The sequence below is a fragment of the Silurus aristotelis genome (genome assembly GCF_946808225.1).
Source record: "Silurus aristotelis genome assembly, chromosome: 10".
Lineage (NCBI taxonomy): Eukaryota > Metazoa > Chordata > Actinopteri > Siluriformes > Siluridae > Silurus > Silurus aristotelis.
Window position 1 is genome coordinate 16,543,168 of NC_139583.1, and position 24,797 is coordinate 16,567,964.

The 24,797-nt window shown below is 42.3% G+C and overlaps 2 protein-coding genes across 5 annotated transcripts in view; one reads left to right on the forward strand and one right to left on the reverse strand.

The window, feature by feature from the left end:
* LOC310732344 (uncharacterized protein) overlaps window positions 1-19,765 on the forward strand; it is a 337,655-nt gene extending 317,890 nt beyond the window's left edge. For all 3 annotated transcript variants that reach the window (XR_014535441.1, XR_014535442.1, XR_014535443.1), the window contains one exon: window positions 19,146-19,765. The gene's annotated coding sequence lies outside the window, so the exon portion shown is untranslated. The remainder of the gene's footprint in view (window positions 1-19,145) is intronic.
* Window positions 1-24,797, reverse strand: part of LOC310732306 (uncharacterized protein) — a 1,052,581-nt gene that overhangs the window by 222,243 nt on the left and 805,541 nt on the right. The window lies entirely within an intron of this gene.

Consider the following 24,797-nt stretch of genomic DNA (forward strand, 5'->3'; position numbering starts at 1 on the left):
ACAGATGCAGACTAAAAAAATGACAGAAAGAGGGGCACATTTGAACATGACCGTCTGTTCAGAGTGAAACTGCTAATGCACACAATCCGTAAGACATGCAAAGCAATCTATCATCCTAGAAGACATTTAGCTGTGGATAAGCGGATGGTAGCATGCAAAGCTAACACTAACTACCCTGAGCTTGTCATTGCTTGGTAAACTGTATGTCTGCCTCTAGTGGTGAAGCGTGGAAATACAACTGAATAGGAAGCCTTTCTTACAGTAAGCACCACAAAACACCATGGAAATGCCTGCCATGTGATGTTCACCTGTGTCTTCAGTTGAACAGGAACTGCTTTCAAGAGTGGCACAGGGATTTTTGTGGCCTTATTTCAGTGAATTTTTTTTTTTTGCTTTTTCAAAAACCACGCATAAACCTTATTTTGTCAAAAATACAAACACTGTTTACATATTATGGTAGCCCAGTTTGTGCTGAATACAGTGTAATAAGTATTTTGTCTATAATATATTTAAAAGCAACTAAAAAGAACCAAATGTAAGAGCATGTCAAAATCTCTTAAGAGACCCAAAACACCCTCAGACTCCAGAGGGTTAAGGGAGAACCAGAGGGGACTGTGTGACGTGAACAAGTCTACTTGTGCCCTGTCGAATCTCTCCCAGATCTACTCCATCTCCTGAGTGTGGAGCAGCCATTCCCCAGGTCTCAGCCCTTGTCTTGAAAGGGCGTCTGCTGCTTCGTTTGGACCCCCAGACCCGAACGAATCAACACATGGTGACCTCCTCAGGGGAAAAGAGGCGGCGCTAAAGGCTCTTATTACTCAGGCAAGTGAGGCAGGAGAAAGGGACAAGCCCATCTCAAAATCTTTTGCAAGGTCCATCCAGCCCCATAAACTAGCTCTCCGCTCCGCATTAGCAAGAGCGGGGACAGAACTGAGAGGGGCGGGGGCACCTTCCTCGAAGTGTGCCCACATAGGCTGTGTATATATGTCTTTTTGATTGCCTTCATAATTTTTTATATATTTTTTGACATACAATTTAACAAACAATACACAACACATAGAGTGCTTCGTGAACAAACATACGTTAGCGCCCTCTTCACTTCATGTGCTTTTTATAGCTTTCCATTGGATGGATTACACACGTGATTCAGAGCGTTGGCAATGCGGAAGCGTTCCCAAAGCGTATTCATGCAGCTCGAGTTTCTAAAAGGGAACATGAGTTCTCTTTTAATAACCTGACTGAGTGGAAAGGGAAAAGATGTTTAAAATTCAAGAGATTAAACATTTTCAGTTAAAACTGGTCAACATAAACAATAAAAGTAAAATGTCTTGAATCTATTTTTATGGATGGGTTTGTCTGTGTACTGCTTTTTACAATCTTCCTCATCATGGGAGATTTTTGCATTGCATCCTTCATTATAAATGGTGCAAGAGATAACAGAAAGAGAACAGTACTTTCTAAAATGGTAAAACAGAAAAAAAATAGATAATTTGCTATTGCAAGAGACAGTGAAAAAAAAAAAAAAGAATTAAATCAATTGGACATGTGAATGAGCTGGTACATCCTGTTTAAGTGATCTTTCATCCAAGTGAAGGAGTTATTATGGAGATTTATTTTCTAAGAATATTTACTCCAATTTCATACAGCACAGAAGAAATGGTAAAAGGCAGGTTAATAGTTAGAGCCTGTTTTGAAAAATATGTTCTTGCATATATTTTTTACGTATTTTTTATGTGCACCTAATATTTATTTTTTTTTTTTTTGGACTAAAAAAAAAAAGTAGTCCTGAGTCAATATAGCAGTCTGTTGACATTAACTACAGTCCAATCTATCCTCAAAGCTTCTGTTCTTACTCCGGAATTTTTATGGAACCACTCAAGGCGTTGATGAGAAACCGTCCTAAGGAACAGTGGTCACTGGAAGCTGAGGAGCATATTTAACGAGAGAGAGAGAGAGAGAGAGAGAGAGAGAGAGAGAGAGAGAGAGAGAGAGAGAGAGAGAGGAAGAGAAGAGGGGTGACAGGAAGAGAAGGATATAGATTATTATGTGTCCTTATTGTTGTAGAAAGAGTAATGTCACTGTGCAGTTTGGACTCCGGCAAGACACGCTATGGCAGCATAGCTAAAAGGGAGAACCAGAAGGTAACACCGACATGAGGGCTCTCTGGGATAAGAGACGACCCACCACACCACCGTCAATAAACCTGAGTGAACGTGTGAGAGTGAGGGGACGACAGCATACAAATATCCTAGTTTACCAAACACTTTATATCCATGATCTCTCCAGATCTGCGCGTTTACCTAAGAAAAAATCTACTGATCAAAGGCTTTACTAAATAAATACGTTTTCAACCTTGACTTGAACATTGAGACTGTGTCTGAGTCCCGAACACTGATTGGAAGGTTGTTCCATAACTGTGGGGTTTTATAAGAGAATGATCTGCCCCCTGCTGTAGTCTTCATTATTTGAGGTACCAACAAATAGCCTGCATCTTTTGATCTAAGTAGGCGTGGAGGATCATACTGGTACAGAAGTTCACTTAGATACTGTGGTGCGAGATTGTTAGGTGTTTTATACGTCAGTAGTAATATTTTATAATTAATGCAAGATTTGATTGGGAGCCAGTGTAGAATGATTAAAACAGGGGTGATGTGCTCATATTTTCTAGATCTAGTGAGGACTCTTGCTGCTGCATTCTGAACTAACTGAAGCTTATTTATGCACTTACTCGAACACCCAGACAGTAAAGCGTTACAGTAGTCTAATCTAGATGTAACAAAAGCATGAACTAGTTTTTCTGCATCCTGTAACGACAACATATTTCTAATTTTAGCAATATTTCTATGGTGAAAGAAGGCGATCCTGGTAATATTCAAATCAAATCAAATCAAATTTTATTCATCACATACACATACATACAGGGTACGACATGTAGTGAAATGTTTTGTACGATGGTCCGGCATGAGGGAATAGGATGGGGGAAAGAAAAGGAGGCAGATAAATAACTATAAGGTATAAGAAAAACTATAAAAATAAAATAAAATAAATAAATAAAATAAAATAAAAAAATATAAGGTATAAAGATATATAGATATATAAAAGGATAATGTATGAGCAAATATACATATAAACAGTAAACAATGTGTAGTGAAAAATGTAAACAAAATAAAATGTAAACAATATGTAAACAATAGGCAATTTGTGGTGGGTTGTCCATAAAGAGTCTGTGTGCGGTATGGTGTGGTGTAAAGGTCCGTAAAGTGTCCATGTGCAATATGGTGCAATATGGTCCATGTGGTATGAATAAAATAAAAAGCGCACTGTGCTGTGCAAGTCCAGAGTTTAAAGTGTCGTGGTGCGAACGGTGAGATATGTTTAAAGTGACGTGGTGCGAAGGTGAATATATGTACAGAGAAGTGTGATGATGATGGTGGAGAGAGTGGGCCAGTTCTAAATCCTGGGTGTTTCCTGGTTTAAACACCGGATGGCCTGCGGGAAGAAGCTCCTCCTCATTCTCTCTGTGTTCGCTTTCAGGGAGCGGAAGCGTTTTCCTGAACGCAACAGAGAAAAGAGTCCATTGTTGGGATGGCTGAGGTCCTTCATAAATTTCCTGGCTCTGGTCCTGCACCGCGTGCTATAGATGTCCTGCAGGTTAGGGAGCTCAGTGTGGCTGGTACGTTCAGCTGAATGCACCACCCTCTGGAGGGCTCGTCTGTCCTGCATGGTGCTGTTCTCGAACCAGGAAGTGATGCTGCCCGTCAGGACGCTCTCAATGGTGCAAGTGTGGAAAGTCTTAAGCACCTGAGAGGGTAGTTTAAAGTCCCTTAAGCATCTCAGATGGTACAGACGCTGCCGGGCCTTCTTCACCAGGGTGTTGGTGTGACAGGACCAAGACAGATCCTGTGTGATGTTAACACCAAGGTACCGGAAACTGTCCACTCTCTCCACTGGGGTCCCGCTGATGTTTATAGGTTGGTATGACCGCTCCCGCTTTGTGCTGAAGTCCACGATCAACTCCTTAGTCTTGCTGACGTTCAGGAGAAGGTTGTTCTCCTGGCACCATCTCTCCAGGTTTTTAACCTCCTGTAGGTAGGCCGTCTCGTCGTTGTTGGAGATCAGACCCACCACAACAGTGTCGTCAGCAAACTTGATGATGGTGGTGGAGTTGGATGTGGCCACACAGTCATGTGTGTACATTGAGTAAAGCAGGGGGCTCAGAACACAACCCTGGGGGGCGCCAGTGCTGAGGGTGAGGGTGGATGAGGTGTCTTTTCCCACCCGTACGGCTTGTGGTCTGTCTGTCAGAAAGTTAGAGATCCATTGACACAGCGGCTGGCTGAGTCCCAGGACCTCCAACTTAGAGGTGAGTGTGGAGGGAATTATGGTGTTAAACACTGAACTGTAGTCCACGAACAACATCTCTGCATAATTCCCATTTCTTTGGTCCAGGTGGCTCATCGTGGTGTGGAGAAGATGAGCAATGGCATCCTCAGTAGAGCGGTTCTGACGGTACGCAAACTGTAGTGGGTCCAGTGTGTCTGGTAGTGATGCAGTGATGAAGTCTCTGACCAGTCTCTCGAAGCACTTCATCACTACTGCGCTCAAGGCTTCAGGGTGGTAGTCGTTAAGGCAGGCGGGCTGGGGTTTCTTCGGGACAGGAACAATGGTGGACTGTTTGAAACATGAGGGGACAACAGACTGTTCCAGTGAGAGGTTGAATATCTCAGTGAACACCGGTGCTAGCTGGTCAGCGCAGGCTTTCAGAACCCGGCCTGTGATGCCATCTGGTCCTGCTGCCTTCCTGGTATTCACTCTCTTGAAAGCCCTCCTCACGTCATGCTCCGAGATGGTGAACGTGTTTACCTCTCCGGCTCTCTCGGCGTGCATGCTGGTTGTGCCGCTAGCGTGGTTAGCTGCAGCCTCGAAACGAGCGTAAAAGGTGTTTAGCTCGTCTGCCAGAGAAGCGTCTGCATTCACCATTTTAGAAGATGGTGTTTTATAGTCCGTTATTGTTCTTAGTCCCTGCCACAGGTTCCTAGAGCCACCATGTTGAAACTGTGACTCTAGTTTCCTCCCGTAGCGCCGCTTTGCTTCCTTCACCGCTCTGCGAACACTGTAAGACGCATAATAATTATGTGAGCCTCAAAGGAAAGACTAGGGTCAATAATAACACCAAGGTCTTTGACAGCTGTACACGCTTAAACAGAAACACCATCCAGAGATGCTACTTAATCAGAAAGTTTGCTTCTAGCTGCATGTGGGTCCTAGTAAAAGTACTTCTGTCTTATCTGAGTTGAGCAGAAGAAAGTTATCAAGCATCCACTGTCTAATGTCTTTTACACACTCCTCAACCTTGTTAAGATGATCTCTCTCATCTGGCTTTGCTGAAATATACAGCTGTGTATCATCAGCATAGCAATGGAAGCGAATACCATGTTTATGCATAATTTCACCCAGAGGCAGCATATATACAGTGGGTACGGAAAGTATTCAGACCCCCTTACATTTTTCACTCTTTGTTATATTGCAGCCATTTGCTAAAATCATTTAAGTTCATTCTTCTTCCTCATGAATGTACACACAGCTCCCCATATTGACAGAAAAACACAGAATTGTTGACATTGTTGCAGATTTATTAAAAAAGAAAAACTGAAATATCACATGGTCCTAAGTATTCAGACCCTTTGCTGTGACACTCATATATTTAACTCAGGTGCTTTCCATTTCTTCTGATCATCCTTGAGATGGTTCTACACCTTCATTTGAATCCAGCTGTGTTTGATTATAATGATTGGACTTGATTAGGAAAGCCACACACCTGTCTATATAAGACCTTCCAGATCACAATGCATGTCAGAGCAAATGAGAATCATGAGGTCAAAGGAACTGCCTGAAGAGCTCAGAGACAGAATTGTGGCAAGGCACAGATCTGGCCAAGGTTACAAAAAGATTTCTGCTGCACTTAAGGTTCCTAAGAGCACAGTGGCATCCATAATCCTCAAATGGAAGACGTTTGGGACGACCAGAACCCTTCCTAGAGCTGGCCGTCCGGCCAAACTGAGCTATCGGGGGAGAAGAGCCTTGGTGAGAGAGGTAAAGAAGAACCCAAAGATCACTGTGGCTGAGCTCCAGAGATGCAGTCAGGAGATGGGAGAAAGTTGTAGAAAGTCAACCATCACTGCAGCCCTCCACCAGTCGGGGCTTTATGGCAGAGTGGCCCGACAGAAGCCTCTCCTCAGTGTAAGACACATGAAAGCCCGCATGGAGTTTGCTAAAAAACACCTGAAGGACTCCAAGATGGTGAGAAATAAGATTCTCTGGTCTGATGAGACCAAAATATAACTTTTTGGCCTTAATTCTAAGTGGTATGTGTGGAGAAAACCAGGCACTGCTCATTACCTGTCCACTACAGTCCCAACAGTGAAGCATGGTGGTGGCAGCATATTGCTGTGGGGGTGTTTTTCAGCTGCAGGGACAGGACGACTGGTTGCAATCGAGGGAAAGATGAATGCGGCCAAGTACAGGGATATCCTGGACAAAAACCTTCTCCAGAGTGCTCTGGACCTCAGACTGGGCCGAAGGTTTACCTTCCAACAAGACAATGACCCTAAGCACACAGCTAAAATAACGAAGGAGTGGCTTCACAACAACTCCGTGACTGTTCTTGAATGGCCCAGCCAGAGCCCTGACTTAAACCCAATTGAGCATCTCTGGAGAGACGTAAAAATGGCTGTCCACCAACATTTACCATCCAACCTGACAGAACTGGAGAGGACCTGCAAGGAGGAATGGCAGAGGATCCCCAAATCCAGGTGTGAAAGACTTGTTGCATCTTTCCCAAAAAGACTCCTGGCTGTATTAGATCAAAGGGGGGCTTCTACTAAATACTGAGCAAAGGGTCTGAATACTTAGGACCATGTAATATTTCAGTTTTTCTTTTTAAATAAATCTGCAACAATGTCAACAATTCTGTGTTTTTCTGTCAGTATGGGGTGCTATGTATACATTCATGAGGAAGAAGAATGAACCAAAATGATTTTAGCAAATGGCTGCAATATAACAAAGAGTGAAAAATTTAAGGGGGTCTGAATACTTTCCGTACCCACTGTATATATAGAGAAAAGCTGTTGGCTTGAGACAGATCCTTGCGGAACACCAAACTTTACCTCAGAGAGTGTGGAAAACTCACCATTTACATCAACAAACTGATAGCGATCAGTCAAATAAGACCTGAGTCAACAGAGAGCTGTTCCCTTTATTCCAACAACGTTCTCAAGTCTAGCAAGCAGTATAGTATGATCAATGGTGTCAAAAGCTGCACTAAGGTCGAACAAAACAAGTATAGATTGAAAACCCTTAACTAGCGCCGTCTCTGTTTTATGATGAGGCCTAAATCCTGACTGATACATTTCAAAAATGTTATTCATAAGTGGATGTGAGCATAACTGCTGTGCTACAACCTTTTCTAATATTTTGGATATAAAAGGGAGATTTGATATAGGCCTGCAGTTTGACAGCTGACATGGGTCAAGGTCAGGTTTTTTAATTAGCGGGTGGATAACTGCCAGTTTGAAGGATTTTGGTACCTAACCAGTGCTAATGGAAGAATTTATTATTTTTAATTAGCTCTGGAATTATCTGTTTGAGGAAACTTGTATGCAAGGGATCGAGAATGCAGGTTGATGATTTTGATGAGGAAATTTATGAAATTAAGTCATTCTCATGAATAGAAGTAAAGCTTTGTAATTGATGGTCTGTTATAATTACACTGCTGTCTACAGGGTTATTTATAAAATAGTTTGGATTTATAATAACCATCTGGATTTCTTGCCTGATGTTTTTTTTTTAACTTGATTATTTAAAAAGTTCATGAAATCATTACTACCTATTGATTACCTACCTAATCATTACCTACCTTTTATTTCCTGTTAATTTTGCTACCGTGCTGAATTAAAATATAGGATTATGCTTGTTATTTTCTATTAGGGTGGAGAAATATGCTGATCTAGCACCACTAAGAGATTTTCTATAATTTAGGAGGCTCTCCTTCCATGCTATTTGAAATACTGTTAATTTAGTTTGATGCCATTTACGTTAGAGTGGTCTGTTTTAACGTGCGCATATGATGACCACTGTGCTCATTTTTTCTCCCTGATCATTTTGGTATTAAGGGGAGCTACATCATCTAGAGTATAACATAACATTGATTCTAGGTATTCAGTGGTCCAGTCAAGCTCTGTGGGGTCAGACGGGGATCAATATAATATCGTAATTTCTTCTGTAGTTGACGTGAATGTGCGCTTAACACGGTAACGTGGTGAGGTACTGATAATAAAATATGAAATAATGGTCTGAAATAGCTTCAGACTGTGGAATTATGACAAAAAATTTTTAATCCAAATGTTAACAACAAATCAAGAGTGTGTCCACCACTATGTGTGGGTCCTATACCTTCTGATTAATTCCAACTGAATCTAGAATGGAAACAACTGCTGCTCTTAAGGCTTAAAATATTATTTTTTAGTCTATTCGAATGTCTCTGGATCAGAAGCCAAGCACAAATAAGCCATACTACTAAAAATGTGATTACCAAAGCCCATTCTTGTATTGTGGGGTGAGTTGGCTTGGGCCGTTGGGGGATATCATCATTTTTATTAATGGTCCTTCAAGCCTGGTAGGTCAATTTCCAGATCCACTAGGTCTTGTAAATTGAGGGTGTCAAACTGTTCTGGAGGAATTCATATATTTTCGACATCTTCTAGAAGTCGTCGAAAACTCTCCTCTTGTTTATTTGTGTAGGCTACTTCATGTGGTGGTCTTGGAACAACCTGAGATGAGCACCCGGCCACTTCTTCCCTTTCTTGAGAGATTTCTAGAACAGGCTGTTGCTGTTTAGTTTTGGCACGTGTCCTGTATGCTGGCCCTCTATCATGTGATGAGCCTCGTCTCCTACCAAGTAGTCAGAGTGGGCACAGGGTGCCAACTCGGCCCGAGACTTTTTTCACTCTGGTCCTTTCACTGCGGCTCTGCAACAATGATTGAGATGATACCAGGGTTCCTTACCTTCAATCTTGACTGCGGTTGGAGTTGCTAGTACCACCTTAAACAAACCTTCACTTCTTGGTTCACACCAGTGCTTTCTATTAAACACTTTGATGTACACATAGTCACCTGGTTTCACCTGTTGCAATGGTTGTGGACACATGGAATTGTGTCCCATGTGTAGCTTCACAGACCTGCAAATACAAAGTTCTGTGTATTTGTGTAATGTTTGCAATAGTTAGACATATTAGTCTGATTCAAGCTGTTCCAGTGATGGGCATTTGTAAGGTCCTTGTGTGAATGCCACTGGCATAGACCGTCCTGTAAACATTTCATGTGGTGTCAGGTGTGCATTTCAGGTTTGTCTGTGAGCGCATGTTCATCAGCGCTAACTGTACCCAAGTGAGGTCCGTGCTTAAACAAATTTTCACAATTTTCTCCTTTAACACCCATTGGCTCTCTCAACCATCGCTTCTGATTGTGGGTGATAAACACATTTACATCTACATTTGCGGCATTTAGCAGACGCCCTTGTCCAGAGCGATGTACAAAAGTGCTTTTTAGCAATGAATAAATCTACACTGGTATGCTAGATTACAAACTTTATATAAATAAATATAAATATAAATTCTCTGTTTTTTGCAAAATTTTGCACAATGCTTCCAAGATTGACAATCACTTTGTTCACGAAATGTGATCCCTTGTTTGAACTCAACTTGTCTGGTATTCCAAAACTTGGAATCACTTCTCTGACCAAAAACCTTTGCATTATTTTTTTGGCTGTGGCTGTTGCCTCCACCCACCTGCTAAAACGATCTATCACCACCAGCATGTACCTCTAGTTGGAATGGAAGCTCAGTGGTTAAGTTACGAGGGTAACTGATTGGAACGTTGGGGGTTAAAGCCCCTGTATTGCCAAGCTGCCACTCTTGGGCCCTTGAGCAAGGCCCTTAACGCTCTGTGCTCCAGGGGTGCTGTATCATGGCCGGCCCTGTGCTCTGACCCCAGCTTCCAAGCAAGCTGGGATATGCTAAGAACGAAATTCAATGTGCTTTAATGTATATGTGACAAATATTCTATTCTATTTACTTCCTTTCTGTCTTACATGTCCACAAAAGCCATCATTATATGCCTAAACGGTCCCCTTGGTTCAGGTACGTGGCTGATTGGTGCTGTGAAATGTTTTATAACATTACGTACTGTGCTCCTTCACATATGATGGGCAGTCAATCCTGTGAGGTCCTTTTGATACCACTGGCATCTGCATAGGCATTCGTTCTTAGTGCATATTTATTTTCTTTTCCTCTAGTTCCCGTTCCCTAAAGCTTTGTTGGAACGCTTTGGGAACGCGACTGCATTGTCCATGCTCTGAGTAATGAGTCTAATCAGTCAAAATTGAGGACAGGCTGTCACCGGCGGGGTAATGTCAGGAAGTACTACCAGGAAGTATAAAGTGCACCTGGAGAGAAGACTGCTTCAACTTCTGTTTTGTTCATGAAGTGCTCTGTGTGAAATATAATGTTTGTCTTAATGTTTGTCGAAAAAATGAAGGCATTTAAGAAAATCAAGCACACAAAATTTTTTGGCTGTGTGCTTCTCCCTGTCCTTGTTCATTTCAGGAAGAGATAAACACACCTATCTCGGCGTCATTTGTGATTTGGCGACTATGGGCCGCAGTTTTCCCCTGCCCGCACTGCGGTCAGAGAAGGGCAGTCACTTACTGTCATGCAGTTCCAGAGACTGTTCGGGCTCATGGCAGCAGCGTCCAGTGTCATTCCGCAGGGTCATATGGCGATGCCTGCATGCCTTAGATTCTCCAAGATTGGGAGTTCCCGGTAGTTGCATTGTGCTTACGACAGATGCGTCCCTTTCGGGATTGGGAGTGGTCATCAGTGGCCGCTCTGCACAAGGTCTATAACACAGTGTCTATCTGAGGTGGCACATCAATTGCTTAGAAATGCTGGCAGTGCTTCTGGCTTTAAAGTACTTCCTCCCTCAGAGGCCATCACATGTTGGTCCGCTAAGACAACACCTGTATATCTCATATTTTAACCACCAGGGGGGTATGTGTTTGCACCCCTGTACAGGCTGGCATGCCAGATCCTCCTGTTGTCCCAGGGGAAGCTCCACTCCCACAGAGCAGCTTATATCCTGGGCCACTTGAATAAGGCAGCAGACACCCTGTCGAGACAGGGGTCCAAGCCCGGGGAGTGGTGCCTCTATCCCCAGGTAGAGGAGCGTTTTTTTGAAGATTTCAGCAAAAGCCCTATGATGGACTGGATGCTGTGGTGCTACGGCCAACACTATGGCCAGGAGGCTCTATCCAAACCCCCTTTGAGACTTTGGCCTTTGGCATGTCTGGTGCCTTCCTGCACCCTAGAGCGGGTTACGTCCCTAAGGTGCCCTCAGTCGTCCCACGACCTGTCAGGCTCCAGGCATTCAAGCCTCCTCCATTCCTGACCCCAGAAAAGAAGTCCACCATACAAGTCCCTGGAGAAAGTCGGAACAACTTTTCATCTGCTACGGCCCTCCAAGGAGAGGCCTTCCTGCTCATGAGCAGACTCTCAGCAGGTGGGTTATTTAAACTGTAGCATCTTCTTACAGGTCCTCTAGTCTCCCGGCTCCATCTGCAGTCAGAGCTCACTCGACCTGGAGTGTGGCAGCCCCTAAGGCTTGGTCCTCTGGAGTGGTTCACCCTGCTCACCTTTACCAGGTTTTACAACCGTGACTTTTGTGCCACTCCTGGCACCTCTGTCCTTTGACTCAGCTGTGCTCATTCACACTAGTCAGGGACTGGTCGGTGTGGTGTTATTGGACTCTCATTCCCAAAGCATTCCGACGCAGCTCGAGTTTCCTCAGGGAACATCTCTTGGTTATGTATGTAACCCGAGTTCCCTGAGGGAACAATACACTGCATTTCTAGCCACACCTCCGGCGCCCCTTTAGTGCTTCCTTCACGGTTACAGAAGCTGAAGCAGTCTTCTCTCCAGATGCGCTTTATACTTCCTGGTCATGATGTCACCCCGCCAGTGACAGCCTGTCTTTAATTTTGACTGATTAGACTCATTACTCAAAGCATGGACAATGCAGTCACGTTCTCAAAGCGTTCTGACACAGCATCTTGTTCCCTCAGTGAACTAGGGTTACATACGTAACCAAGAGATGTTCTTCATCTTCTTGGTCTCTTATTTCTGTTTGTGATCTTGTCACCATACTACGTTTTAGGATTTTCCTTATTGTCTTCCGTTTCACCTTTCGGCTTTTCTTTCTTCTATCAGGTATGCTTTCTTCCAGCTGGTTTATCGACTCCAGCCGTTCTTTTTCTGAACTGTCTTCTGTGTTGTTGCCTCTATCTGGGCACTCTCTAATTGGTACATTTTCTTTTTAAGTTGATTGTTTTCTGCAACTACATTTCTTATACTTTCCTCTGCACTATCCACTTTTCTTTGGGCATCATCCAGTGCTAGGAACCAGTCAAAAGTTTGTGAAACAGATGCAAGTTTAATCAAAAATAAACTACAAATGCAGGTGGTTCTTGTGTTCTATGATATTGCACTTGTAAATCCTAACCTCGTGTTTCCTCAAACCTTTAGCACAAGCGTTTTCCCAAATTGATAAGACAGTCAATCTCAATCTCACATGACATCTGGTGCGTAGCAATTAAAGAAACAGATCAAAAATGATATATTGGAAACATAAGAAATAATACAGATGAAAGAATGGTCAGATCTGTTCTTGATCCCAGACCCCGAAAACTGCCATGCAACTTCATGAGGCCAGACCCCGAGAACTACTATGCAACAAAACAATAAAACTTCTAATCTGAGAAGAGGATCTCTTTGATCTGAGGAGAAAAATCTATTTGTTCAGCTGCCCAGTCACCTATCCTTGAGGCCCCTCTTTCCTTCCTGGGGAGATGGCAGGATCATGGAAAGGTGACTTAGAAGGTCCCGGAATTCAAGCTACTTTACTTGAATAATGTAATAATTACAATGTATGGAATGTATACATTTTACCTTCACATGTTTAGTATCATTTTAAAGGTCTCAGTATGGGTCTCAGTCACCCATATGAGGATGGGTTCCCCTTTGAGTCTGGTTCCTCTCAAGGTTTCTTCCTCATATCATCTAAGGGAGTTTTTCCTTGCCACTGTCGCCACGGCTTGCTCATCAGGGACAAACGCACACCATTCACCTTCACTGTTGTTTTCTGTAAAGCTGCTTTGAGACAATGTCTGTTGTGAAAAGCGCTATACAAATAAACTTGACTTGACTTGAGTATGATTGGAAATATGATCTCAGTCCCATATCACTAGAACGGACCTCAGGTTTGGGGAAATTCTGTCCTACTGACATAAGGGTTGCCACGGAGATGATTCTTACCAGGTGGTCTAGGTGACATTTGGTTTTTAGGTCACATCCTGTCCCAAGAAAGAGTTTGCAAAGCTTTTATTACTTTGAATTTACAAGTGTTTACGATGGTTTGGGTATTTAAGGAAATTTGGCAAAACACTCAGGGAAGCATTCTGTAGTCAGAACTTCCCACACAGTCTCTGTGTGTCTCTATTGCCAGGTACAGTAACTCTTTAACAATTCTTTAGTAAACTGCATTGCTAAATTATTTGGTTTTATGCTGATCATGTATGTAACTTTCTTCTATTATTTGTTTTAAATGTGACATTTCTTTATTGATTATTGCCTGGCAAATAAATGTAAAATTCTTGATTAACTCTGAAATTTCCTGAAATCATTTATATCTAGTTAATTAATTTATTACCGCAAATCTATGATCAGAATAGTACAAACCGAAGGCTCATGAACGGATAGAGCATAGAGCACAACGTCTGGGACCTTCTGATTTCTGACTATCTCTGACTTTAGCAAGTTATAACTGAGTGGCTAAATACAGTATTATTTATGCATGAGCAAGCACTGGGTGGCCTACTTAAAGAATATTAGTTTACCGTTATATCCTCTGACTAAGGGACAGTCTGGCGAGTTTGTGTCCGTGAGCATGTGTAGCGGCTATCACTGACTTAGCAAGTTATGACCAAGTAGCTAAATCAATAGTTCTTTATGAATGAGCAAGCATTGAGCGGCCTACTTAAAGAATATTAGTTTACCGTTAAATCCTCTGACTAAGATTCGGACTGGCCAATGTGCCTCCGTGAGCAGGTATCTTTAGCCTAGCACAAGGTTTTAAGCGACTCCAGGACCATAATGAATGATTAATTGAAAAGAAGGAATGCTTGGAATAATCTATTAAAATTAAAGAAGAAGTACAAGCAATGAGGTGATCAGCTTGAATTAGAGATATTCTAGTTAAATCTTTATTATAAATTGGAGTCAGATTAGAGGTTAAAATTGGATTAATGTAACAAAGTGCAATCCACGAGTGATCTTTTACAGCGGCGCGAGAAGAACTAACATGCAGCATACCTTCACCCACACCAGTGGATTCTGTCGTTGGGCCATTGGGTGGGCACCCTACACAGATGCAAATATAGATATTTGAAACATCAAATTATCTCTACGAGAAGTTTAAATAATTGTAACTTAAGTTGTTTACATGCAAATCAACACTCTAGCATACGGTTATAATATACAAACTATTGGCATGTCAAATTGGCTCTTACATACCAGCCCCTAATTGTTTTTTGTGTTTAACAAACAATTACCCGGGGCGCTGTTGAGTTTGTCATGGAGTAGGACGTGGTGTTAGGAGGCTCCGGTGGATTATTGTTATAATTGTTATTATTTCGAGCTTTTCACTTTTATTTTTGCTTTCATTCCTTTGGTTTACCCTCGTTGTTTGTATATTTGGCTCTGGAGGTAATTATGATGTCTGGTAAAACTACTAAGACCCGTAGCACAACTCAGTCGCAGCTGCAGCCTGGTGCAACAGTTGTGGCCTCGTCTTCGCATGACTCAACTCCGTGTGAAGGGCCCATCGTTCTATAGGCAGCTTCTAAGGCTGATATTGAATCATTAAAGTCAGAGCTGCTGTCCTCTTTGAGGTCTGAAATCACTGAGGCCATTGTGGCCAAATTTTACTATCACATCGAATGTCTTAATGTCTTACGGCCAGAGAACTGCAGCGAATTCAATTTAAGGGCCTGAACATTTCTATCTTTCCCGACCATACGGTAAAAACAGCAAAAGCCCGGGCTGCCTTCAACGAGGTGCGGTGACAGCTCGGTGGCATTGAAGGTGTGCGGTACGGGTTGTTTTATCCAGCGTGGCTATGTATTACACAGAATGGTGTGGGCAAAGATTTTCTTTCACCTGACAAAGCCAGCAAGTATATAAAAACTATCCAAACTGTTTAAAGTATGAACATATTTTTTGTTGCTGTTGGACGCGATGTTTAGTCCTTGTTTTCATATCACTGCACTGTTCACAAACTCCACGTGGTGATGCTGGTTTCTAACTTTACGCACTTGTGTGTTGTTGTGTTCGTTTTTTGGGGCGGCTTTTTAAGTGTTATTTTTACGGGAATCAAAGTGTAAGTGATCCTGAAAACTTATTTTGTTTAATAAACGCTTGGTCGATTTATGTTGGGAATTTATTTTATTTTTCCTCTAGAAACTTTGTTTTGATTTTTATGTAGACCGGGGATGAGTAGCCGTAAACTAGATATAGTTGCGCATAATTTACGTTGTAATGTTCTTATGTTGTCCCCTAGGGTTACTGTTAGTATGGTGACTCTACTTGGGTCCTGTTTTCATTTTTTTTTTTTGTGTAGTTGTTTTTGGATGAATGGCTGACACTAATTCCGACAAATATTTAGCTGGCAGTGGTACACCTGTCCAGGTCCTTAGCTGGAATATTAGAGGTATGGGTAATCCTATTAAACGGTATAGGGCAGGGGTCACCAACCTTTTTGACACCAAAAGATACTTCTTGGGTACTGACTAATGTGAAGGGCTACCAGTTTGATACACAATTCTGAAATAACAAATTTGCTCAATTTACCTTTAATTATATGTTATTATTAATAATTAATAATATTCATCTATATCAGAGGTGTCAAACTCAATTGCACAGAGGGCCAAAACTTAAAGCACACTTTAGGTCGTGGGCCGAACAGGATAAACATTTATTGAACACACTAAAACAATGTTTTTTGAACATAAATATAAAAACAGATAAGGTATCTTTATATGCTGATGATTTGTTGCTATATGTGACGGATCCTGCAGCCTCTGTTCCTATCATTTTATCTATCTTGGAAGATTTTGGCTCTTTCTCAGTATACAAACTGAATTTTCATATGAGTGAGTGTTATCCAGTAAACAATACCGCTCTACAACTTAAGCATCTGAATCTGCCATTCAAATTCAACTGTTCGGGCTTTAAATACCTTAGTATTACCGTGACCCGTTCCTTACCCAAACTTTTTCATGTCAATCTTGCTCCGCTTATGGCAGACATGAAGTCGGATTTTCAGAGGTGGAGCAGTCTACCTCTGTCCTTAACAGGAAAAATCAATGCAGTTAAAATGAACGTTCTGCCCAAGTTTCTTTATTTTTTCAATCGCTTTCATTATTTTTCATTATTACATTTTTTTGATTCTTTTAAATAGAATCATTAATTCTGAAAAACAGAATCCATAAGACTCTATTGCAGAGATGTAGGCTTAGTGGTGGGCTTGCTTTGCCCAATTTTCAAATATACTACTGGGCTGCACATATCCAAAAACTAAACTTCTGGACAAATTCAACAGAATCCACTTGGTGCAATCTAGAGCTACTGTCTTGTTGATCATCCTCTGTATCTGCTCTGCTTTGCTCACCCCTTCTGATCAAACCATCTCAATGTACTGACAATCCAGTCGTACTGAACGCACTTAAGATTTGGTTTCAGTTTAGGCGTCACTTTAAATTTAGGGCTCTATCAGCACTGGGTCCCTTGAATAAAAATAATTTGTTTCCCCCGTCATTTTTAGATACAGCTTTCTCACTAAAGGCATGAAGCAACTTTATAATTTGTACGGAGATGGCATCTTTAGAAGTTTCACCAACCTGTCCTTGGAGTATGGGCTGCCTACAGCTCATTTTTGTCGATATATCCAAGTCCACAGCTTTGTATCTAAATGCCTTCCCAATTTTCCCTCTGTAGCCCCCAAGCAACCTTGGGAGAGTTTAGTCATGTTTACTCCACACATTGTTCGTGTGTGTGTGTGTGTGTGTGTGTGTGTGTGTGTGTGTGTGTGTGTTTCGAATATCGAATTACAGACCAATTTCAAATCTCCCATTTATGTCTAAGATTTTAGAAAAGATTGTCGCTGCCCAGTTATGTAACCACTTGCAGGAGAACAATATCTTTGAAGAGTTTCAGTCAGGTTTTAGGCCCCATCATAGCACAGAAACTGCTCTAGTTAAAATCACTAATGACCTGCTTTTAGCTTCAGACCAAGGCTACATCTCCCTATTAGTTTTACTAGATCTTAGTGCTGCGTTCGACACTATAGATCATGATCTTCTCCTCGATCGCTTACAGAATTACATCGGTATTCAGGGACAGGCATTAAGCTGGTTTAAATCCTACCTGTCCAATCGTTACCATTTCGTAGATTTAAATGGAGAGCTATCCAGGATAATGCTAGTAAATTATGGCGTGCCACAAGGGTCAGTTCTGGGACCCCTGCTTTTTACAATATACATGCTTCCATTAGGAAATATTATTAGAAGGCATGGAATTAGCTTCCATTGTTATGCTGATGATACCCAGCTATATATTTCATCCAAACCAGGCGATACAGCTCAATTAGCTCGCATAACTGAGTGTGTTGAAGAAATAAGAGATTGGATGACCCATAACTTTCTGCTATTAAATCCTGATAAAACGGAGATTTTGCTCATCGGCCCAAAAAATAGTACACAGAAGCTCCAGCATCTCAGCCTGCATTTAGACGGTTGTTCTGTAACTACTAGTTCAACGGTAAAAGACCTGGGAGTTATTTTAGACAGCAACTTATCTTTTAAAAATCACATCAATCAAGTTACAAAAACAGCCTTCTTTCACCTTAGAAATATTTCTAAGCTAAGAAATATGTTATCTATATCTGATGCAGAGAAGCTCGTCCATGCGTTTATGACCTCTAGAATAGACTACTGTAATGCATTACTAGGTGGATGTCCTGCATCATTAATAAACAAGCTTCAGTTAGTTCAGAATGCCGCAGCAAGAGTTCTTACTAGGTCAAGAAAATACGATCATATAACCCCAATCTTATCGTCCCTACATTGGCTTCCTATTAAGTTTCGAATAGACTACAAACTACTGCTACTCACTTATAAAGCACTAAATGGTTTGGCTCCCATGTATCTATCCAGTCTCTTAACACGCTACAATCCGTCACGCTCCCTGAGATCTCAAAACTCTGGGCTTCTAGTAGTTCCTAGAATAGCAAAGTCCACTAAAGGCATTTTCACATTTAGCTCCTAAACTCTGGAATAGTCTTCCTGACAGTGTTCGGGGTTCAGATACACTCTCCCAGTTTAAGTGTAGATTAAAAACATATCTTTTTAGCAAAGCCTACACATAACACACATCACGCACATCACATCACAACCTTGTGCTCCAGAACATCTGATCACATGCACATTATCAACTTGTGCTGTTAATATCATGAACAGCAGCTACGCTAATTCCTCTCCACTGCTTCTCTTTCTCTCCCCATCCCGAGGCTTCCTGAGGTTTGGCCAGCTCCAGTCACGTCCCACCTCGTGAAGATTATGGACCTATGGATGATCATGGAGAAGTAGATGCCGAGTGTTTAAAGGCCCTGGCATGGAGAAGCTGATGCTGGATCTATGATGATCACAAATTGTTCTGTATTGTTGAAAGATTTATGACCAAACTTTTGATGTCACCCATATGAGGATGGGTTCCCCTTTGAGTCTGGTTCCTCTCAAGGTTTCTTCCTCATATCATCTAAGGGAGTTTTTCCTTGCCACTGTCGCCACGGCTGCTCATCAGGGACAAACGCACACCATTCACCTTCACTGTTGTTTTCTGTAAAGCTGCTTTGAGACAATGTCTGTTGTGAAAAGCGCTATACAAATAAACTTGACTTGACTTGACTTGTTTCATAAACAGATGTGATCAAGCACCTGCTCCAAAAAGGGCAAAGGCAGCACACACAGTCCACCATGTCATGGAAGGATCAGACAGATAAAGACACAGTTCCACAGACTCTGCGATTCCTGCCCGCACATGAACCTGGGCCTCGACTAAGGTCTTCTGACTCTCATTCTCCATGTAGTCTATATAAAATGTTTTTCCCGGAGAGTGTTGTGTCAACTCTGTGCCACACAAATGCTCAAGCTTCCAAGTCAATAGCCAAGAGACGCAAATACAAATAGAGAGATGTAACCGTGAGTGAGATGTATCGCTACATTGGGCTCTTATTTTACATGGCAATGGTAAAGTTGCCCTCTATCATAGACTACTGGTGACAGAGCAGAATTTTCATAGTTCCCTTTCCAGCAACAATTATGTCAAGGGACAAATACAGGACAATTTCATGGAATGTACAAATGAGTCACCCAGATGCAGACAAAGACATTGACAGAAAGAGGGGCACATCTGAACATGACCGTCTGTTCAGAGTGAAACCGCTTATGGACACAATCCGTAAGACATGCAAAGCAATTTATCATCCTAGAAGACATTTAGCCGTGGATGAGAGGATGGTAGCATGCAAAGCTAACACTGGGAGGGCACAGTACATGAACGCCAAGCCAACTAAGTGGGGGTTCAAGTTGTTTGTTCTTGCCGATTCCTTAAATGGATACACAATTATTTTTTATACATACTGTACTGTATTGTTTTATTGTTACACAATTCCCTTTTTAATGCTGTCCCTGCTAATGTGTATTTTAAATAAACCACAAAGAAACACATTCCTTCTTGTAGTACTGTACTTCTCACTCAGATCCTGGCTCAGTGATCCACAGCTCATTATGTAATCGACAGCTCATTATGCGACCCATTGTCTACAAAGCTGTCAGTCACAACATGTCAACGCCTCTTCGCATATGGCCTTTCAAAGTAAAAAGTGTCTTTTTAAATTTTAAATCAAAGTATTGTTTAAATATGCACACCTGGGACTCATCATCACTCCACCCCGCTCCTACATAAACCCCTCATTCACACTCACTCCACATTCGTTATTGTATGTTTTGGACTTTACGTGCGGTCTATGTTTTTGTTTTCAGGTTTTCACACAGGACTCTATTTATCCGTTCCATTCGGACTCCACAATCCCATACCGGCTGCGCTTCTCCTCCCCGTGCATCTCGGGTCAGCTACGCTTCTCCCAAAGCACACCTCGGACTTTCTCAACCGAAGGACTGCCGTGTGCGTGTAAATGCGTGTGCGCATGTGTGTGTATCTCTCTTCCTCACACTTGTCATTAAAACCCGAGCGATCTGTACTCCAGCTTCCGCCTTCTGTTTCGCTCGCACCCTGACAGTTATGATATACAAATTATTATTGCATGTCAAATTAACTCTTACAACCTCTCTTGGTTCCACTACAACAGTTGCCGTCAGTCCTGAGCAATGATTCAATTGTTTAGATAATTCTGCATTTAATTATATCAATCATTCTTCAGTATTTGGGTCTGATATTATCCTTAACACTTGAATTACTGACTTTTAAATTTTTTTGTGCAAGTCCCGAGGTGGTAATCCCCCTGTTGAGATTTTTACAGTTCTTCAGCTCGATTCTTCTCCTGCTTTTGTTGTGCAAACCACCCAACACCTGTGAGGCCTGGCACATTCGCATTTGTTTGCTCAGACTAGCTCAGATCAGAACTGGCTGTATCTCTAGGCTCCACATTAGGGGCATCTATGACTTGCTGTCGTCGGGGGGGCTAGCAGAGTTGTCTGCAGCTTTACTGTTAAATTCTGCATATCCTTGTAAAGGACCCTAAGTTGTCGGAGTTCCTCCAAAATGACCACCCTATTTTTACGGAGTTGCCTAATCTCCTTTGATGTCATAGGTAGCTTGTCATTGCTTGGTAAACTGTGTGTCTGTCTCTAGTGCAGAGCCTGGAGATAGTGTAGAGCCAGTTCTGATCTGTTCGCCCTCGAAATTCAAGCTCTCGTGGGTCTCCTAAACTCATTAGGCTCTGAAGGAGATGGTGAACTACGATGTGAACTACATGTGGCCATTCAACATTGTGCAACCTGTCATTCAGCACTGACCGTTCAGCAGAGTCACTCAGCAATGACCATTCAGCAGTGGTCACTCAGCAGTGGCCTTTCAGCATGCATTCTGCATCACGCAACCTACCGAACAGCAGCTAACAGAAGATAGCAAGAATTACCTCATATACGATCAGTTCTATACCCAGTAAAGTTGAGTGTTCTGAATCCTGTACCGTGTTTTGACTGACATGCTGGGGCGAGTACAATCCCCTGATCAGCGAACACCAAATAGTGAAAATCCTAACATTTAGTCATTCGAGCCAGATAGGAAACCTTCCTAACAATTGGTCGTGATTCTGTCCATAGTGACTATGTATGTAAGGGAGTGGCATTGCATGACTACAGCACAGTGCTATGCATAAAAGCAGACCAACCCAGGCGGGAGAATCATTTCTTTGCATTTTTAAGAACGCACATCAGGATGGCCTCCTTATCACTACTCACTTATTAGGCACTTCATAATCTTGCACCACAATATCTCACTCAACTTCTTCATGTCTACACTCCTTCCCGTGCACTTAGATCTTCATCTTCAATTTCTCTTGTGGCACCTTGGATTCGACTGACTACCATGGGTGCCAGATCTTTTAGTTATGCTGCCCCCCTCCTATGGAACTCTCTTCCCCTTCATGTTCGCAATAGTGAGTGCTTGTTGACTTTTAAAAAGCGTCTTAAGACATATCTTTTTATACAGGCCTTTTTATAAAATGTTTTATTGAGATTTAAATGAATTTTACATGCATATGCTGTTTCTCTGTTGTGTGTTCTGTTTTATGCAATGACCTGTATATTGTCTGTAAGGTGACCTTGGGTGTTTTGAAAGGCGCCATGAAATAAAATGCATTATTATTATTATCACTGCCACGCAGAAAGAACCTCTCCGCGCAACAGGCTTTGGCCTGGCTTCAGGAAATGGACGAGGCAGACTCTGATGGAGGAGAGATTTCATTTGTCCAGCAGGCCACTGATACCTCCTCAGAAGAATCCGAAACATAAATGGAACAAGAACCCAACATGCCTCCACGGAAGATGCACCGTGGTACTGGGAAGTCCTGTCTGAGCCAGACGGCAAAAGACGGCACTGAGTGGGTAGAGGAGGACCCATTTAGAGTGAGGTTCATGTAAATTTACCATTCTTTATTTGTTTATCTTCCGACAGCGTAAACTTACAAGCGTGCTCCAAAGCTTCCTTTGCCTTTTAGACATGGGAATGCTGCAGACCATCAGGGAGTGCACGGTCCATCAAGCCCACAGAACAGAGCCGGACTGGAATTTGGCAATTCATGAACTAATGGCATTCATTTCAATTCTGTTTGTAAGAGCAATCATGTGTCCCGTTGGTGCTATTGTGGATTGCTGGTCAGAAAGCTTTCTGGTGGCAGTAATCAAAAAGACAATGCACTGAGATAGATTCATTTCAATTATGCAACACCTTCGATTTGATGACAAGGACATGCGGGCAGAACAGGTGAAAACCGACAAATTTGCTGCGATCTCCGACATCTGGACACGCTTCAACAAGAACTGTGCTGAGAGTTTCACTCCAGGAGAACACATGACCATAGATGAACAGCTGTTCCCTACCAAGGTTCGTTGTCCATTCACACAGTATATCGCAACCAAGCCAGACAAATTTGGGATCAATTTCTGGATGGCCACGGATTTGAAAACCAAATATGTCTGCGATGCATCTCCTCACTTGGGAAAGGACCCCGGTCGTTAGAAGGGAGAGAGGCTGGCAGAGAACGTGGTCATGAATCTGATGGAGCCATTTTTGGATGATGGGAGAAATGTCACGACGGACAATTTCTTTACTTCACTGTCACTGTCACAGAGACTGCTGCAGCGCAAAACAGCGCTACTGGGCACGATGAATAAAGTCTGGTCGTGAACTTCCTCAACTTGCAAGAGACACTGCACAGCGAGAGGTATTCTCCACTTCAGTGCTTAGAAGTGGCAGTGTCTCCTTGACAATTTATGCACCTAAAAAAAACAAGACTGTGTGTGTTCTAAGTTCTATGCACCAAGACGTGACGATCGGTGATGGCAGAAAGAGGAAACCCAACACGATAGCAGACTTTAACCACATGAAGGTATGTAAATGTGTGTATAATTTTACACCAGTGCTACAATGTTTTCTGATGTGTACTATACAGGCCTATAGAAAAAAAGCACATATACTCATGACTCTCTCTCTCTCTCTCTCTCTCTCTCTCTCTCTCTCTCTCTCTCTCTCTCTCTCTCTGCTTTTACAGTGTGGTGTCGACGTGTTGGACCAAATGGCGCGGATGTATTCCGTAAGAGCAGCAACAGGCAGAGGGCCAGTAGCGTTTTTTTACAATATGCTGGACCTGGCGGCGGTGAATGCCTACATTTTGCACAAGGCATGTACAGGGTGGACATAGGACCTAGTAGGTGTTAGGTCCAGGGAATTTATGCAAATTTGCGCAGCTATAGTAAAACTAGTTTAAACAAGTGTTTTACTGCTTTACTGTGTTCAGAGGCTTCCACTAGGGTGCGCAAAATTGTGCTTAGCAGTCGAGGTTTCCAGATGCTTTTTTTATTGTCTCATACCAGTTAAATACCTACTGTAACACATCAATGGCATGAAAATATGTAAAAGCCGGCAATTTGTCTTGTATTTGCTTCGCTGTCTGCCACCTCTTTATGCTGTTTTTACCTTTATATGTTCTCTTGTCCCAAAAATGTGTTCTAAGTCCTCTCATTTCCAACTCTGTCTATCAAATCCATGCACTATTTATTCTTCTCCTATTCTCCTCCACTGCTTACACTGCTTACTGTGTGTGTGTGTGTGTGTGTGTGTGTGTGTGTGTGTGTGTGTGTGTGTGTGTGTGTGTGTGTGTCAGGAGGTGATGTCACCATGTGTGTCTCATATGCTCTGTGTGCGCATGTGCGTGTCCGTGCTCCTCTCATGTGCTCCTAGTGCATGTGTGTGTCTATATGTGTATTTTTTTCTGCGCTACTTTATTAATAATCCAGATATGCCAATAAGACAAATATGATCACAATCTCCACTTTTCCGAATCAGCACAAACAAAACAAGCGATTAAAAAAAAAAGCATACATAGAACTACAGAAAAACACCAGCAAACATAGAATCACAATCTCCAGTTCACCTTTTATAACCTTGCTTATCACAAACAACATAAACTTCAAAAAAATATACAGCTGCAGTAAACAATTTTTCTCTTCACATACATGTACACATGCCCATCACAATAATCTCAATCTCCTCGGGTCCCACCCCACTCTTTACGGTGACTCTCCGAGCCTTACACATATACTATACAACTCACGACCTTTCAATGCACCCTTCCCACTCCAGGTTACGAATCTGGATTCTCAGTAAAAAAAAGCTATGGTATCTTCACACTATTAGACATATGAGAAGTATGACCTTCCCACATCAGGACTCGAACCGGGAATCACCAAGGCTTTACCCTGAGGTTAAATACAATTACACACACGGCAGGGGGGCAGAGCGACACAACAAGGCACGGCTGGAACCGAATGA